Source organism: Rattus norvegicus, chromosome 4 (genome assembly GCF_036323735.1).
Source record: "Rattus norvegicus strain BN/NHsdMcwi chromosome 4, GRCr8, whole genome shotgun sequence".
Classification (NCBI taxonomy): domain Eukaryota; kingdom Metazoa; phylum Chordata; class Mammalia; order Rodentia; family Muridae; genus Rattus; species Rattus norvegicus.
Genome location: NC_086022.1, coordinates 118,859,275 through 118,874,290, shown reverse-complemented (window position 1 = coordinate 118,874,290; position 15,016 = coordinate 118,859,275). Strand labels below are relative to the sequence as shown.

General features: G+C 38.7%; 1 protein-coding gene across 3 annotated transcripts in view; it reads left to right on the top strand.

The window, feature by feature from the left end:
- Window positions 1–15,016, top strand: part of Exoc6b (exocyst complex component 6B) — a 455,447-nt gene that overhangs the window by 233,435 nt on the left and 206,996 nt on the right.

The window sequence follows — 15,016 nt, the reverse complement described above, 5'->3', positions numbered from 1 at the left end:
TCGTTAGTGTTGGACATGACAGATATCTTGTAAAGAGTATAAAGAGACTTGCCAGTTAACATTTAAAGTCTGTTTCTTTTAGTTTTAGAACAGCTTTTGATTTGTTTTATGAGTTGAAATTCTTTGATGAACTTCCCTATCTTTTTATCTAGTTTGTAGTTTTCTTGATTACATTAGTCACAATCATTTCATGTTTATTAACTTGTTATTTATGTACCTATTGATGGATTTGAATTTTAGTGACGTGTTCATGTTCCTTCCTAGTATTTTTGTTAAACATTGTATTTAAACTGCATAAATTCTGCTGTCTGAGGGAAATCCTTCTTTCTAATTACGTTTGTTCTTTCCCTAACTGAGTAAGTATGTAGGTTGATCAGTTGTAGTTGGGCTAATCCTTAGTCAGAATTGCTTAACTTTGTTGTGGTTGTTAAGTACCTTTAATCATCCCTATGGCTAGATAAGGCACTATAGAACATTGCATAGAGTAGGCCCATCATTGTCTTCAGCAGCAAAGATAACTGTAGAAATTTCTGCTTTTCAGTCTTCTGCCTTCTTCAGATTGATAACTGAAAAACAGTGTTAGCAGTAGACTAATATACAATTAAAATTACTTAAAAACAACAACAAAAACAAAAAACAAAAAATCAACTTGTAAGCTGTAGGTGCCTGTGGAACACTCCCCAGCCTTTTAGCTTTTCCTACATTCTGAGTGTTTGTGTATACCTCAAATTCTTGTGAGGCAGGAAATGGCCCCTGGTGGTGATGGCCACAGGCAGGGGCTTTCATGAGTAAGTCTAGAGAGCTTTCTGTTTCTTCTGTCATAATAGAATGCCTCAGGAGTATATCTCCTCTGAAGTTGCACACGAGCCCTCACCTGACGCTGAATCTGTTAACAATTGCATCTGGTATTTCCCAGGTCCCAGCACTGGAAGAAATAACATTCTGTTGTTTATGAACTACATGTCAATGCCATTCTTGCTGTTTATAAACTACCTGGTCTGTGCTGTTTTGATACTGTAACTCAAATGGATTTAAAAACCGCCTAACAGAGATTCTTACCCATTTGTCCTATGCTGAGTCTCTATGTCTGAGCCACTGTGAGACTTTGGAAAATCCCACTCTTTCTTTCAAAGGTTTTGGCATAAACCTTTATTTTCCCAAGCGGTTAAGCTTTAGAATTCAACAAATGCTGTAATGGAAAGCTTGGTTCTCAGATCTCTAATTTTAACACTCTAGCCCTTTGAAATAAAGAAAAATTGTCTTAGCTCTGTAATAACTGTTCTCTTCCTGGGACCCTGGGACCTGATTCTGATTCTCTGTTTATTGCCCGTGCTGGGGTTTGGCTGGTGCTGCCAAGGACAGCTGGTGACCCTCAGATGACTTTTTAAGAGGTTCTGCCTTTTCTATGATTTTACTCTTTCAGTCTTCTTTGTTCATAGTCTTCTTATATCTTTAAAAAAAAGTAGGTATTTTACTTTTCCTAGTTGTGCTTAATAGGGAGGATTGAGTTGTAAAAATTTTATCCACTTCACTATAACAACAAGACAAGGCAAATCTATTATAGTAACACAAGCGTGAAAAAATACATTGGGGCTGGAAAGATGGGCAGGTGGTTCAAAGCTGGTGCTGCCCTTGCAGAGCTCCTGGGGTTGGTTCCTAGTACCCACATGTTGGTTTACAACCATCTGTGCGAGCTTATGGCTTCTGTGTCCTAGGAACACACACAATGCACTTATATGCATGCAGGCAAAACACATGTGAACATAGCATTAAAATAAGTAAGTCTTTAAAAAATACAAAGCCAAGCTCACAATTATGGGAAAAATTAATTATAATTGAATGTCAAGTATAAGTGTTGTAAGAAAGAAATTTGGTGACGACTGTCTAGGATTTATTATGGAAATGCAAGGATGGTTCCAGATTTTAAAAAATCTCTTCCTATTTGACTTTCTCAATAAATGTGTAAATGAGAGAAACTACCTTGTAATATTTTATAAGGACATTATATAACACACACTCTCCATTCTCGATTTAAAAACAAAATTCAGTAAAATAATGTTTTAATAATAGGATTAAAAGTTCTTATTTGAAATTTAGCAGGTAATATAAATTTAACAGGGTTATACTAAATCCCTGAATTTATATTAACATCAGAAGTTAAAAATGCTTATTATCACCACTATTTATTTAAGAAGTTTTATTAAAAAATAAAATTCCCTAAGAACAAATTATAATTGTAGTATCAGACATGTTTCCTCACTGCTGTAACATAGCTGAGTAAATTATGAGCAGCAGACGTGTCTTTCTGTGTACACCCATCAGACAATTAGTGGAGAAGAAGTGAAGAATTCGTCATAGAGTAACATACAAGTATATCAAGATGGGAATATTTTGTGGTACAGAGAACCTTTTCAAGTCTAACCAAATTAGTACGGGCACCAGGTGAATTTCATAAGAAAATGTAGTAATTGAGTAAGTCTAAAATTGACACTAAAGCAACATTAGACACTATTTCCTGAAAATGTGTAAAATCAAGTGTGGTCTTTACCTGCTGGACAGGAAATGCTATAAAGCAAAGTAAGCAGTAGCCTTGTGAACTAGGACAGACTAACGATAAGGAGTAACATGTAAAAGCCTATAAGTATTTTAAGATATGTGAAAACATTTTCTCCATAAAAATACTTTTTAATGAAGTTGTCTTTACATTCGGCCAGTTTGGATGAAGATAATATTAAAACCTTTCTGCCTATATGATAGTGAATTCTAGACTGAGTAAATATTTGATTTTTTCCTAAGGAAATATTGGAGATATTCATAAGATACTCATAAGATTTTTATGATCTGAAAATTTGTCACTGTTCTAAAGTTGACACCAGTGCCTGAAGAAAGACACCAGAAAAAGAGACATAATTTGTATGCTCACCGTTTAACAGGATGTGCGGAAATGGAATGCATGCTCATGGTGCTAGCAATTGTAGTGTGCGCTTCCAATAGAACCTGCCCTACAATCAGATACACAGCTGGTAGAGAGGCTTTCATAGATCATTCATGAAACTTAGAAAATAGTATCAACGGTTGATATTGTTTGAACTAATTTTAAGTGCATATCTATATACACTAATAACGTAATAACTTTGTTCTAGGTAGGGTTGTATAATCCCAGGTTTAATTATATGTTTCTATGTATAGCTTTTGGATTTTTATTCAATTTTTTTCTTTTTGTTTTTCTATGTGAATCATTTGATGTCCTTTTAATGCTGGTACAATAGATAGGTAATTTTTAGAAATACGTTTATTTTTGTCGTTAAGAGATAATTTTATATATATTTAAAACAACACTTTGTTGAGAATAGAGTTTTTAAATGGATTTTATATTTTGGAGAAAATGAGGAACAATATGTTGGGTCTCGTGTTCCTTTGGCTTTGTGTGGTGATGGGTATGGGTGGATCTTCCATAAGGAAGAGGTGTGGAGTCGAAGGTCTTTGAAGATGCTCAAGGATGGCTCTGCTGTATAAGCGCTGCTCACTCTCATCCCCCTGCATCTGAAAAGCAGTTCTCTAGTGTGCTCTGGCCAGGCACTGTGTAACCCAGCGAGCCGTGCCCTGATAACAGCTCCCAAAGCTGCTCACCATGCTTCATTTGGTTTATTGTAACTTCCAGGACATTTGTTTAACTCAAGATGCATTATTTTAGCACTTATGCTATGATTTTCCCGCTTTGTGTCAATTCTAAATAATATTTTTGTAAATATTGTGTACTGTCTCATTGCATGTTGAACTGATTGTAAATTTCAGGATACTGCTTCATTTTACTATGAACCATCTAGAATCAAGGTAGGAGAGAATTTTAAAAAATCCTCACTCCTAAGGATTGTGACCATAAGTACCATGTATCTGTCTTGTCTAAAATAAATAAAACTTGCTTTCTAATTTGCATATATTAACTTATATACTAAGCTTCCATGTGACATTTTTATACTGGCTGCATTATAAGATGATGTCTTTTGGAGGTGTGTGTTGTGTGTGTGTGTGTGTGTGTGTGTGTGTGTGTGTGTAGTTGGGTGACACAGGATTACTAATTATACTCATAGTAATAGAATGAATTTTTGGATGTTGTTATTTCTGGATTTTTTTTTTCTTGAAGTCTTTGTGGCAAAGATGCCTTGCTGGTTTTTATGAGGTATCCTGAATGACCATCATAGTGTTTTCCAGGTTGACTAATATCCTTTGACCTGACAGATGACACAAGTGCATAAGCATTTAACTCATCCTTCATTAATTCACTGTTGCATGCATATTTATGCATTTTGTATTCTTAGCAGCAGGGTATTTTTCTTTTCTTTTTATTTATTTTTTAGATTTGTCTTAGTTAGGATTTCATTGCTGTGAAGAGACACCATGATCAAGGAAATTGTTATAAGCGACAACATTTAATTGGGGCTGGCTTACAGGTTCAGTGGTTGAGTCCATTATCATCAAGGTGGGAAAGGGGCAGCATCCAGGCAGGCATGGTGCTGGAGCTGCTGAGAGTTCTACATCTGGATCAGAAGGCAGCCAGGAGACAACTGGCATCCTTAGGTAGCTAGGAGAAGCTGTCTCAAAGCCCACCCCCAACAGTGACACACTTCCTCCAACAAGGTCACACCTCCTAATAGTGCCACTCCCTGGGCCAAGCATATCCAAACCAACCCATTCAACTCCCTGGCCTCCACTGGCTTGTTTGAACACATGAGTCTTTGGGGACCATGCCTAGCCATAACATAATGCAAAATACATTTAATCGAACTTATAAAGTCCCGTATTCTATAACAGTCTCAGCATTGTTAAAAGTCCAAAGTTAAAAGTCTTTTCTGAGAGTCATTTAATCACTTAACTGTCAGAAGGCAGACCACGTACCTCCAACATCAGAGAATATACATTACCATTCCAAAATGTCCTAGTGGAGAAATACTGGACCAAAGCAAGACAGAAATGAGCTGGTCAAACTCCAGACTCTGAGTCTCCATGTCCAATGTCAAAGCACTCTTCAGATCTCCAACTCTTTTTTTCCTGTTGACTGCTGTTTGCAGATCTGATGGTCAACAACAACTTCATTCTCTTGCGCTGGTTCAACTCCCTGTTAGCAGCTTTCCTTAGCAAGTATCCCATGGCTCTGACATCTCCAACTTGGGGTATCCAAGGGAACTTGAGCTTTACAGATTGCTGTTCCAATGTCTGGTATTCACACATGATCTACTGGGCTCCTTCAAAGGGCTTTGGGTAACATCTCCAGCTCTGCCCTCTGTAGCTCTCTAGGCTCTGGTTGATTACACTCCATTGCTGTAGCTGTTCCTTGAAGTTAGACCATGGTATTGGCATCTCCAATTTGCTGGAGTCTCTGTTGCTGCTAGGCTCTACCAATACCCTCTCATAGTCTCCTTTCATGGTGGCAAGTCTAACTTTCTTCGTATGACCCCTTCAGTCCTGGGTCTTCAATTGCAAGGTAAAACTTCAGCTATTTCTGGAGCGCAACACATCTTCTTTGTGCTCTCAGAAAACACTTCCCAGATGATTTTACCTTGGTGATGCTGGTCTCTTTTTATTCAACCCTAATTTTTAGCTCTAGCTAACTAGCATCATTTGACTCAGTAACCTCCTATTCTTTTTTTAAATTTTAATTAAAATTTTCTTTTACTTATTCACATTGCATCCCGCTCACTGCCCTCCACCTACTCACCCCTCCTACTTTCCTCCCTCCCCTTCCCCTTCTCCTATGAGTGGATGGGGGGCCCTTGGGTATCCTCATCCCCAGTACTTCAAGTCTCTGCTAGGCTAAATGCTTCCTCCACTGAGGCCAGACAAGGCAGCTTACATTGTAGAATATATCCCATGTACAGACAACAGCTTTTGGGATACCCACCACTTCAGTTGTTCAGGACCCACATGAAAATCAAGCTGCACATCTGCTGCATATGAGCAGGGAGGCCTAGGTCCAGCCTGTGTATGTTACTTGGTTAGTGGTTCAGACTCTGGGAACCCTGAGTGTCCAGGTTAGGTGACTCTGTTGGTCTTCTTCTGGAGTTCCTATCCCCTTCAGGAGCCTGCAGTCCTTCCTCCTATTCTTCCATAAGTTCCCAAGCTCCATCCACCTTTTGGCCGTGGGTAGCTCTATCCGTCTGAGTTAGTCCTGGGTAGAGCCTCTTAAAGGACCACATGCTTTTGTCTATAAGCATAGCAGAGTATCATGGTCCTCGCCCATGGAATAGGTCTCAAGTGGAGCCAGTTATTGGTTAGCCATTCCCTCAGTCTCTGCTCCCTCCCCCGTGCCAGTATTACTTGTAGACAAAATAAATTTTGGGGAATTTTTGGGTTCAAAGTTTTGTGGGTAGGCTGGTGTCTCTATTGCTACACTGGGGTTCCTGTCTGGATACAAGAGGTGGCCTCTTCAGGTTCCATATCCCCAGTGTAGTGAATCACAGCTAAGGTCAATCCCATTGATTCTTGGGAGCCTCCCTTATCCAAGGTCTCTGTCTCATCCTGGAGATGCTCCCCACCTCCTCACCCTTGTCTATCACAGATTTTCATTCACCCCCATGGCCATCTAGCCATGTCTTCTGTCCTTTCCCACACATGATCCTAAATCCTCCATTCCCATCCCCATGCACCTCCCTCCCAGTTCCCTTCCTCTGTCTGTCTCTTGTGACTATTTTATTCTCCCTTTTAAGTGAGATTTAGGCTTCCTTGCTTGGGCCTTTCTCCTTGTTTAGATTCCATGTGTCTGGAGAGTGTAGCATGGTGTATGATCCACCTGTAAGTGAGTAGTACATGTCCCTTTGGGACTGGGCTACCTCACTCAGGATGATATTCTCAAGTTCCATCCGTTTGCCTGCAAAGTTCAGGATGTCTTGGTTTTTAATAGGTGAGTAGTATTCCATTGTGTGGATGTGCCACATTTTCTTTATCCATTCTTCAGTTGAGGGACAACTAAATTGTTTCCAGTTTCTGACTATTATGAATAAAGCTGCTATGAAGATAGTTGGACAAGTGTATTTGTGAGATCTTAGAGCATCTTTGGTATATATGCCCAGGAGATTCATACTTACCACCCTGTATAAAACCTTGGTCAAGTTGGATCAAGGACCTCAACATGAAACCAGATACACTAAATCTCATAGAAGAAAAAGTAGGAAGTACCCTTGAATGCATTGGTACAGAAACAAGTTCCTGAACAAAATATTGATGGCTCAGGCTCTAAGATAACAATTGATAAATAGGACCTCATGTAACTGCAAAGCTTTTGTAAGGCAATGGACACTGTCAATAGAACAAATAGGCCAGCCATAGACTGGGAAAAGATCCTCACCAACCTGACAGAAAGCTAATATCCAAAATTTAAACTAATTTCAAGAAGTTAGACACCAACAACCCAAGTAACCCAATTTAAAAATGAGATATAGAGCTACACAGAGTCATCAACAAAGGAATCTTGAGTAGCTTAGAAGCAATTAAATAATGCTCAAAGTCCTCAGTCATCAGGAAAATGCAAATCACAACACATTACACCCATCAAAATGATTAAATTCAAAACCTCAGGAAATAGCACATGCTAGTGGGGATGTGGAGCAAGGAACAGTCTTCCATTGCTGGTGGGAGTGCAGACTTGCATGACCACTTTGGAAATCAGTTTGATGTTTTCTCAGAAAATTCGGAGTAGTTCTACCTCAAGATCCAGCTTCTATTCTTGACTTTGAAGCTATAAGCATGTGACTGAAGCTGCTGGGTTCTGCTGCTTGCTGAGGCTAGAATATGGCACCCCTTGTTCTATTACACCTTTACCAGCTTTATGTTTTCAATGAATGTTTCATTCACTGCCTAAGTTTGGCTATCCTGAAACTTGTTCTGTAGACTAAACTAGGAGAACTGTATGGCTCGGTCTCATGAATGCTGGGATCAGCTTTTCTCTACTTGGAACTTACTCTGGAACAGGCTGCCCTTGAACTCAGAAATCTGCTTGCCTCTGTGTCCTGGGAGTAAAGGTGGGCCTAAGCTTTTGATGGCCATTATTCTTCAAGATACAGATCAAAAGCTTGTGTCTTCCGGCCTCTAGATCTGCATGGCAATTGTATTCTCCATTCCTGGGGTGTAGTTCATTTTCCATTGAAAGTTCCAATGGAAGCAAGTTGTCCCTTGTTCAAATGCAAAAGCATAATCAATAAGCTTAGCAGGGTGGGATCTTGGTTCAAGGTCATCATTCCCCTTTAATCTGTTTATTTCCTAGAACAAAGGATTCAGTTCTATTCTTTTTCCTGGTGCCCCTTTATTTTTGAACCATACATTTTCCATTTTTCCTTTCTAAGCTTTCTATACTTCATCAAAATGCTCTTTCTGAGAGTAAACAAGAGTACAAAGTAAATGTTGGGCTTTTCTGAGACTTCCTTTGTCCATGCAGTTAATTGAAATCTCTTTACCTTTGCCTCAGGCATACTCTTTATAGAAGAATAAAAGGCAATATTTCTCCAAAATATTATAAGAACAGTCTCTAGACCACATAACAAAATTCTTCTCCTCTGAAACCTTTGATCTGGCAGGCTTACACAGTTTAGTTCACCCTCAGCACTGCTGTCTTCCATATTCCTACTAGAATGGCCCACTAAGCCTTGCTTAAAGCATTCCCCTGCTTTCCAAAGTCCACATTCCTCCAAGCAAAAGCATGGTCAGGCCTATGACAGCAGTACCCCAGTCCCTGGTACCAACTTCTGTCTTTGTTAGTGTTTCATTGCTGTGAAGAAACACCATGACCAAGGCAATTTTATAAGGGACAGCATTTAATTGGGGCTGATTTACAGGTTCAGAGGTTCAGTCCACTATCAAGGTGGAAGCATGGCAGCGTACATGGGGATGGAGGAGCTGAGAGTTCTACATCTAGATCAGAAGGCAGCCAAGAGGAGACTGGCATCCTCAGGCAGCTAGGAGGAAGCTCTCTCAAAGTCTAGCCCCCAAATAATATGCTTCTTAATAGTGCCATTCTCTGGGCCAAGCATACACCACAAGATTGTAATTTAATTGTAATGCTTCTCCCTTTCCTTTCTTCCCTCCAAACTCTCCTTTACATTCCTCCCATTCTTCTTCAAACTTATGGCTTTTTTTCATTGTTACTACAAGCATATATGTATTTTTGTATAATGATATTGTGGTGGTTTGAATAAAAATGGCCCCCATAGGCTCATATATTTGAATGGGTAGTCACCAAGGGTTGCAATATTCGAACAGAGTATGATTAGTAAGTATGGCCTTATTGGAGGAAGTATGTCACTAAGGGTGGGCTTTGAGCTTACAAAAGCCCCTGCCACGCCTAGAGTTTCTCTTTTTCTTGGCTTGCAAGTTAGGAGATAGTTCTGATCTACTGCTCCAGCACCCTGCTTGCCTGCCACCATGCTCCCCACCATGATGATAATGTCCTAACCTTTGAAACTGTAAGCAAGCCCTCAATGAAATGTTTTGTTGTATGAGTTACTGTGGTCACGCTGTCTTGTCACAGTTATAGAATAGTGACTTACACAGAAATTGATGTCACTGAGCAGGATATGGCTGTGGCAGGCCCAGCTATACTGTTTATTAGAGGAATGTGGATTTTGATACTTTGGAATAGGGACCCAGTTGAACCTTTTAAGAGGAGCTTAATAGGGTATATTAGTAGGAACATGGAAGGCGCTGAGGGCATTGCAGCTTAGCCTGGCTCTGAAGGTTTAAGAAGGGAAGAATATTAGTAAGTGGCCTAGAGACCATTCTTGGTTTTTTGTTTTGTTTTGTTTTGTTTTGTTTTGTTTTGTTTTGTTTTGTTTTGTTTTTTCTTTTTTTCGGAGCTGGGGACCAAACCCAGGGCCTTGAGCTTGCTAGGCAAGTGCTCTACCGCTGAGCTAAATCCCCAACCCCGAGACCATTCTTGTAATATTTTGGTAAAGAGTATGTCTGCATTTTGCCCTATCCAAAGATGATGATGATGATGATGATGATGATGATGATGATGATGATGATGATGATGATGATGTGGTGGTGGTGGTGGTGGTGGTGGTGGTGGTGGTGGTGGTGGTGGTGGTGGTGGTGGTGGTGGTGGTGGAAGTGATGATGTTGATAATGATGATGATGATGCCTGAGACTAAATTGAAGAATTTTGGATTAATGGGTTTGGCACAGGATATTTCAAGGTAGCATAATATTGACTGTGTTGTGTAGTTATTAATAATTACTCTTACACAGATCTATAATGTAAAGCAACAAGCTGGACAAAGAGATATACAAAATGTACAGTTTGAAAAGAAAAGGAACAATGGGAATTGTAAATGGAGCTAAGTCCAAAGGGTGAGGTAACCTCAAGGGCAATACCCCATTCCTTGTACCAATGGAGGTGTAATCTCTTGGCTCCACATTTTCACCAGCATATGCTGTCTCTTGAGTTTTTGATCTTAGCCATTTGGATAGGTGTAAGGTAGACTCTCAGGTTAGTTTTGATTTGCATTTCCCTTATGACTAAGGATGTTGAATATTTCATGGTGTGTTTCTGGCCTATAGATATTCCTCTGTTTAGAATTCTCTGTTTAGTTCTATACCCCATTTTTAAATTGTGCTATTTGGGTTGCTGGTGTTCAATTTCTTGTGTTCTTCATATATTAGATCTGTCAAATGTAGGGTTGGTGAAGACCTCTCCCAATCTATAGGCTGCCATTTTGTCCTATTGACAGTGACCTGTCCTTTACGGAAGCTTTTCAGTTGTATGAGGTCTCATTTAATAATTGTTGATTTTAGTGCCTGACCCACTGGTTTTCTGTTCAGGAAGTTGTCTCCTGTCCCAATGTATTCAAGGCCATTTCACACTTTCACTTCTTTTAGATGTTGTGTATCTAGTTTTGTGTTAGGTCTTTGACCCACTTAGGCTTGAGTTTTTTTGCAGGATGATAAAAATGGATCAATTTGCATTCTTCTATGTAGAGATATCCAGTTAAACCAGCAACATTTATTGAATATGATTTCTTTTTTTCATTGTATGGTTTTGGCTTCTTTGTCAAAAATCAAGTGTCCATAGGTGTGTAGATTTATTTCTGGGTCTTCAACTCAATTCCTTTGACAAACCTGTCTGATAGTATACCAATACCATGCAGTTTTAAAATTACTATTACTATATAATATAATACAGCTTGAAATCAGTGATGGTGATACCTCCAGAAATTATTTTAATCATATTTTATTTTATTTTATTTATTTCTGGAGCTGAGGACTGAACCCAGGGCCTTGCACTTGCTAGGCAAGTGCTCTACCACTGAGTTAAATCCCCAACCCCCAGAAATTCTTTTATTGTTCAGGATTGTTTTATCTATCCTGGATTTTTGTTTTTCAATATGAAGTTGAAAATTGTTCTTTCAAGGTCTGTAAATAATTGTATTGGAATTTTGATGGTGATTACATTGGATCTTTATATTGCTTTTGGTAAGATGGCCTTTTTTACTATGTTAATCTTACCTGATCCATGGGCATGGGATATCTTTCCATCTTCTGCCATCTTCTTCAATTACTTTCTTCAGAGACTTGAAGTTCTTATCATTTCCCCATGTATTTGTCTTGCTGTGGCTGTTGACTCTCAGGAGACAGCTATATCAGGCTCCTGTCAGCATGCACTTCTTGTTTTCATCAATATTGTCTAGTTTTTGTGGCTGTTTATATATGGGCTGTATAGCTATGTGGGGCAGGCTCTGAATGGCCTTTCCTTCAGTCTCTGCTCCAAGCTTTGTCTCCATATCTCCTCCTGTGAATATTTTTATCCTCTTCTAAGAAGGGCTGAAGCATCTGCCCTTTGCTTGTCCTTCTTTTGCTTCATGTGGTCTGTATGTGTGGATTGTATCTTGGGTAATTCGAGCTTTTGGGATAATATCCACTTATCAAAGAAATGTTATTTTCAAATGATAGACATTTTTATTGGTAGAATGTCTTCCATCCAGATATTACTTTGTAATATTTATATTCTGTGTACCTTACATTATCTTATATGACTTCTTAAAACAACCTGTTTGATACATGGACAATGAATATTTTCTCAGTTTGTCCAATGGAGAAACTAAAGACTAAAGTGATCTTGCTCAGGTTCAAGAACTAATCAGTAGTCTTCTCTCTTGCATAATAGTGACTACCTACCATTTGGGAATATACCAGATACCAGGTGTTCCCTAAAGGACCTCATCACACCTATCTCTCTGTACCACTGTACAGCTATCTGCGTGGAACACTAGGCGGTGTTGAACAGAGCCATAATTTATTTTTAATATTACTATGTAAAATTCTAGTCATTATGACCCAAATATTTCCCAGCAAATATTCCTGTAAAGTAGGAACTCAATCAGGCAATGGGACGAGAGAATATGCAATACACACACACACACACACACACACACACACACACACACACACACGTATAATATAATGTATATATTATATAGTTTAGTGTATGTGAGGTACTTGTTAGTGAGGTCCTCATTTCTAACTGCTGTGACTCTTATTTGACACATTATGTGGAAAGTCTCTCATCTGGTAATGATTGTCTAAGTGGATCCATTTCCTTTGGCTTTCTCTGGAACAAAATAGGGAAAGTTCCAGGGTCCTTGTGAGACGAGGAGGCCGCAGAACTTTCAAGATACAATAACATTTTTTCTTCAAGTTTATTACATGAATAGAACAAATGTCAAAAATTTTCTTTTCTTTTCTTTGAAGGAGATACATAACAGATTTGCTCATGATATCTATACCTACCAGGAAATTGATCTAGTTTCATTTCTGCCCTTTTAACCTTTAAGTTATTTGAACTACCTCGAGTACATTGATCAGTAGATTAGCTCCTTGTTAGTGTGACACTGCCTTACAAGTTCAATCACCTAAGTCTTTAGGAGGTTTTGTGTTTCTTCACAGAGGCTTATGTGTATTGGGCTATTACTTAGCATTTTTTTTTCTTCCAAGAAAATGCCTCTTTCCAGCATAGTTTTGCTGTTTGTAGCAGTGTGCAGCCGGTAGTTTTTAGCTTCTTTAGTGATACTGGCTTTTGAGTCATATTCTTGTCTCATAATTCATAAAAAAATCTGACATGAAATAGAAAGTTTACTGTAGTTCTGACTTTGGTGATGAGATGAGGCAGAAAGTCATTGGAATGTGGGGTTTTAAGGAATGGAATCCTACAGCTTTAACTTTGGGTCAGAGAAGCAGCTTCAGTGAACAGGTCTCCTGAGTGTACCACACATGCTGGTAAGTTCAATTACTTTAGTGTCACTGATTGGAGACACTGGGCTCTTCCTCATGGTGCCGAGGTTCTAGGGCTGATAGAACAGTCATATCAACATTAGTTACAAAAGTAAAGTAATTAAAATCTTAAACTATGTAGTAATATGCATATGGGTCCATAAACTGCAATACTATTAGTCAAACTACTATACATTATAGTATACATTTATGAATCTACTTTTATGACTTGGATATTATATCCTCGGAAATATTTGTAATATGATATCAAAAGGCAGAACAAGATTTTATGATCAGATTATATGTGTGTAAAATTCTTCAAAGTGTATTATAATTGGGAAATATCTATAACATAAAATATAAAAAAGGCGGGGCTGGGGATTTAGCTCAGTGGTAGAGCACTTACCTAGGAAGCGCAAGGCCCTGGGTTCGGTCCCCAGCTCCGAAAAAAAAGAACCAAAAAAAATATATATATATAAAAAAGGCAAACAATTATGATCTTGGTATGATTTCTTATTTTTCTTTGCAACTTTTAACCTTCATTCACATGTGTGAGCGCGTGCATGCGCGCGCGCGCACACACACACACACACACACACACACACACACACACACACACACACACACACAGTTTTGTTTTGAGATAAGGTTTTACCATGTCATCCTGACTGGCTTCAACATGAAGCTATCCATCTCTATCTGCTGGAATACACCACAAAACTTAGGTTATATTTTTTATTCTTGGCATTTAAATGCTTACATATTCACATTTTTTAAAGTAATAAAATTTTAAAGTCCCTCTTGTTTCATTTTTTATTCATATATTATTTGAGAGGGGAAAATATCAATTTTTCAATTCTGCCAAGTGCCCACTTATCATTGGTGCACCAGGCTTTGGCATAGATGGATAAAGCATTGCTTATGGTAATGTAAGCAGTGAATGTGGAAATGGGATCAAAAGAATCTTCTGCTTCTTGTGGCTGCAAAGTCCGTTCTCTCTTTTATGTGGCAGGCAAATTGCTTTTGACTAAAATTTAAAGGCCTGAAATTTGGAGCCTGTATAGTGATGTGGGATTGAGGTCTCCTGCAGAGTCTTAGTGAGGGGTGTAGAATCCTGATTTATAGCTGGTCCGGGGCAGTAACTGACAGCTGAGATTGTCCATATATGGAAGAGGCCTGGTGAGTGTCCTAACCATTGTCACCCTTTCACTGTAACTCCCAGCTGTCCCACACATCTGTCCCAGCCATGCGGAAAGCAGGGGATATCTGTTCCCTGGTTGCAAATATCCTGTGTCTGCGAGGTGTGGGCGACCTACTTCTCCCTAGGATGACATCTCATGTCCTTTTCTAACTTTCTTGTTTTTAAAATATAATTCAAAGCCATGTTTCTATGTCTTTCTTGACTCCTTCTCTTCCTTATAATCTGTACTACATGGTTTAATGTCTTATTCACTGCTGGAAACAATATATTATCTTTCTTTTTCAGTACAGGAAAATATATATTTCCCCTTTTTAATTCCAAGAGTTACAAATTCTGTGAGAAAATGTTTCCTAGACTGTTTTTTTTTTTGGTATGGAAAATTGCATATTAATTTACTTTTAAAAGTTGTACTGAAGAATACTGTTAACAAACTGGATACAAGTATTTGTAGTGTCTTCCACTATCCAGTACTATACAGTCTCTCCTAGCTGATCTTCATGTGGTTTACTAAGAAAGCTAATGCCCCTGCATATGTAAGACACATCATTAGCAGTCAGCACA